Source organism: Penaeus vannamei, chromosome 38 (genome assembly GCF_042767895.1).
Source record: "Penaeus vannamei isolate JL-2024 chromosome 38, ASM4276789v1, whole genome shotgun sequence".
Lineage (NCBI taxonomy): Eukaryota > Metazoa > Arthropoda > Malacostraca > Decapoda > Penaeidae > Penaeus > Penaeus vannamei.
The window spans coordinates 13778672-13783671 of record NC_091586.1 but is presented as its reverse complement, the minus strand read 5'-3'; the positions used below and the strand labels follow the sequence as shown (position 1 = coordinate 13783671).

Genomic DNA, 5000 nt, shown 5'->3' with positions numbered 1-5000 from the left:
ATAATAATGATGATAATAATATTAACAATGGTAACAATAATGACAATAGTAGATGTAGTAGTAACAATTATAATGCTGCTGCTGATAAAAGCAGTAATAATAATAACAATTGTAGAAAAGGTATGAATGAGAATGGATATCTTCACAATACGAGAGATGTATTTGACCGGTATCGATTATGTCTTCGTCAGAAATACATGTATTTCTGACGAAGATATAATCGAAACCGGTCAAATACATCTTGTATTGTGAAGATATCCATTCTCATTCATTTATCAACATGAATACCGTTCAATAATAACAGTAGTTATAATGACACCTCTGCTACTACTACTACTACTAATAGCAATAATAATAATGACAACGGTGATGATGACAGTAATAATAATGACAATAATGATAATAATGATAATGATAATAATGATAATGATGGTGATGATGATGATAATGATAATAAAGATAACAATAATGATGATAATGACAATAATGATAATGATAATAATGATAATAGTATTGATAATAATAGTAATAATAATAATAATAATAATAATAATAATAATAATAATAATGATAATAATAATAATAATAATAATAATGATAATAATAATAATAATAATAATAACATTAATGATGATAACAATAATATTGATATTGATAATGATAATAATAACAATGATAATGATAATAATGGTAATAATGATAATAATAATAATGATAATAATAATAATAATAGTAATAATAATAATGGTAATAATGATAATTATTATTACTGTAGTAATGATGCTAGCAATAATGGTAATAATGATAACAAAAAATAATGATTATAATAATAATGATAATAATAATGATAATAACAGTAATAATGGTAATGACAACAATGATAATAATGATGATAATAATGATGGTGATAATAATAATAATAATAATAATAATAATAATAATAATAATAATAATAATAATAATAATAATAATAATAATAATAATAATAATAATGATAATAATAATGATAATAATAATAATAGAAATAATAATAATATAAATGATGATGATGATGATAATAATAATAATAAAAATAAAAATAACAATAATGATAATAATAATAATAATAATAACAATAATAATAATGAAAATAAAAACAATAACAATAATATTGATAATTACAATGATAATAACAATAATGATAACAATAACAATAATAATAATAGTAATAGTAATGATATGATAATGATATGAAATAGTAAGGATAATAATAGTAATGATAGGCATGCTAATAATAACGAGTGATAACAATAAATATAATGATAATAGCAATAAAATTTATATTGATAATGATGATAAAGAAAAATAAAGATAATAGTGATAATAATAGTAATATTATTATCATCAATGATAATAGTAATGATAATGACACTGATGGTGATGATATAGTGATAATGGTGAAGTTGATGATGGTGATGATAATGATAATAGTAATTATGATGATGATAATAATGATAATAGTGATAGTAATAATAATAATAATAATAATAATAATAATAATAATAATAATAATAATAATAATAATAATAATAATAATAATAATAATAATAATGATAATGATAATGATAATGATAATAATAATAATAATAATAATAATAATAATAATAATAATAGTAATGATAATAATAACAACAGTAACAATAATACTGATCATGACAATAATAATAATGATAAAATGAAAATAACAATAATGATAATAATAATAACAGTAACAATAATACTGATCATGACAATAATAATAATGATAAAATGAAAATAATAATTATGATAAAATGAAAATAATAATAATGATAATAATAATAAGAACAGTAACAATAATACTAATCATGACAATAATAATAATGATAAAATGAAAATAATAATAATGATAATAATAATAATGATAATAATGATAATGATGATAACAGCAACAATACCAATAATTATAATGATAATAATAATAATAGTAAAGAAAATAATAATAGCAATGATAATAATGTTAATAATGATAATTATAATAATAATAATGCTAACAGTAATAATGATAGTAATAATAATAATAATGATAATAATAATAATAATAATAATAATAATAATAATAATAATAATAATAATGATGATGATAACAGCAACAATACCAATAATCATAATGATAATAACAATAATAGTAAAGATTATAATAATAACAATGATAATAATGTTAATAATAATAATGATAATAACAATAATGCTAACAATAATAATGATAGTAATAATAATAATGATAATGATAATAATAATAAAAAAAAAAATAATAATAATAAGGTCAGGGCGAAACGAGGGCAGAGCGCGGGCCGGCGTGGGGTCCGAGCTCCCGTTGGGCCGACGCAAACCTGGCGCTCAGCCGGGATCCTCATGAGGGCGCTCAGATAGGCATCACCGTGGCTTATTACGCGTGCGCGGTCCTCGCTGTGCCCCGCGAGTGGCGAGGAGGACGCAGTTATGCGGAAAGGGGGAGGGGGATCAGGGGCGCCGTGGTTGAGAGGAGCAACTGCCGCTCGGTCCAGTATCCCTTGTACGGCATATGAACTACTTATATATATATATATATATATATATATATATATATATATATATATATATATATATATATATACACATGTACATATATACATATATATGTATACATGTACGTATGTATATCCATATATGTATACATAAGTATATATATATATATATATATATATATATATATATATATATATATATATATATATATATATATATATATATATATATATATATATATATATATATATATATATATATATATATATAAGTAGTCACGTCCAGTACACACACAAACACACACATATATACATATATGGATAATACATACGTACATGTATACATATATATGTATTTATGTACATGTACAGACACACACACACTCACACACACACACACACACACACACACACACACACACACACACACACGCACGCACACACACACACACACACACACACACACACATACACACACACACACACACACACACACACACACACACACACACACACACACACACACACACATATATATATATATATATATATATATATATATATATATATATACACACACACACATATATATGCGTGAATGTATTTCCACTCGTCTTTACTTCAACTGTAATTATAAAAATTGACAAATTGAAGGCAAGGAGCGATGTCCGGCTCATGCCTCTGAGCCATCTGTCATGATCAAATACTATCTACGAAAGACCGGAAAGTCGAGCAAAATCCTGTGAGTAATGCGGCGTCGGCGCAATAGATGGCGTTAGTGAGCATCTCGTGACGTCATCTCATACCGTCTGCTTGTTTATATAGAAGCGCGAAAATTGGAATGACAGTTCCGACAATGCCAGGAAGGTCTTATCCTTGCTCTGCTTGTAAAAAACAAAACGAAGAGAATAAACAACTTATATTTCATATTTTTTCCAAGGAAAAAGAAAGGTTTGTCATGTTTATGCTTTTTTAGATATAACCTAAGATATGTGATGTTCAGATTGACATAAGCAAGATATACATTGGATCACAAGAAATTATTTTGATTGGTAAAGGTGTCAAGTCATGACGCCCGTCTAAAAGAAAGTAGAGGCCAAAAATCTACTTAATATTATAGTGCAAGCCTTAAGCTACAATTTGGCCTAAGCTGACGATAGATTTGACATCAACAGAGTGAAAAAATTGTCAGGTTGATTTTGTTAGATTATAGTTATCAACCAAATCAGCATATATATTTATTGAACAATGATCATTACTTTGTAGATCTGTATAGTAGAAACAAACAGAAATATAGAAAAAGTAAAATAAGTTCAAATGTTAACAGGCCTGTTTCGAGCTCCTTGCCAGAGTACACAAGGTATAGCAGAATAAGCAGATGCATTCTAGGCAGTTCCTAGAAAAGGGGATTAGGGGACAGTCCCCTAATCAAACATAAAAACCTTTTAATGAGGAAATTAATCTCAAAATCATGCGGTCGCGATGCGAAGAATTGAAATAAAAATGTGCATTTCGGCCATTTATTTGTAAAGGTTTTGTTATTATTCTAATAAAGATATTGTAATAATTTTCTTTCATTTATCATACTCAATTTCTATGTATTGATGTGTTTGGCAATATAATCATATACTTTATATATCACTAATATTGTGTGACTGTAGGTCTATAAGTTCATTGTGCCACATGGTTTAATGCGTCCTGTATATGGCATGTTGTATACGCCGCATGTATGCCGTGCATGTATGAACTACCAATTTACAGTTGTTAACCAGCCCTAAATTGCCGAATGGGTAGTTTCGGGCTGGGAGGGGCGAAAGAATCATATGAAGAAAATAAATGCTAATACAGTCATGATATGATATGAACTATATATATATATAACTTTATTAGTAAATAAGCTATTCACAACCCCCTCTGAATAAGTCTGAACTGACCGAGAACATGAGCCCGTGAGCACACCCCCACTGAACAACGTCGGACGTTTAGTAGGGCGTCGAGTCAACAGATGGCGCTGGTGGACGGCCGGGGAGCTCACATGTTTTAGAATGCGTCAGATAGCATGTTTCCTGTCTTTCGTATATAGTCTTTGGTCATGATCCGTTCTCGCCTTACAAACTGGAGATTTCCTGCCACTAACCTAATTAGTCGTGATCGTTGATATAATGGTCATAGTCGCAGCATATAAGGTCCTGCCTTCTCCTCGCGGCCTTTCACATGTTCCTTTTCCGCCATAACAGTTTTACGTTTATGGTTTTATTTCTTTTTTGTCCTTTAATCCGAAATCCTTTTTTACTCATACCTTTTTCGACCCTGTCATAAATTGGCATTATCAGTATGATGGCCGTTTTTATTTATTTCTGTCAAGGTTTTGGTGTTGCACCTGCTTTCAGCATCTACTAAAGCAGTGAAGAATTTATATATATATATATATATATA

At 27.3% G+C, this 5000-nt stretch overlaps 1 protein-coding gene across 1 annotated transcript in view; it reads left to right on the top strand.

The window, feature by feature from the left end:
- Positions 1-5000, top strand: part of LOC138859782 (uncharacterized) — a 35912-nt gene that overhangs the window by 8969 nt on the left and 21943 nt on the right. The gene's annotated exons all lie outside the window — the stretch shown is intronic.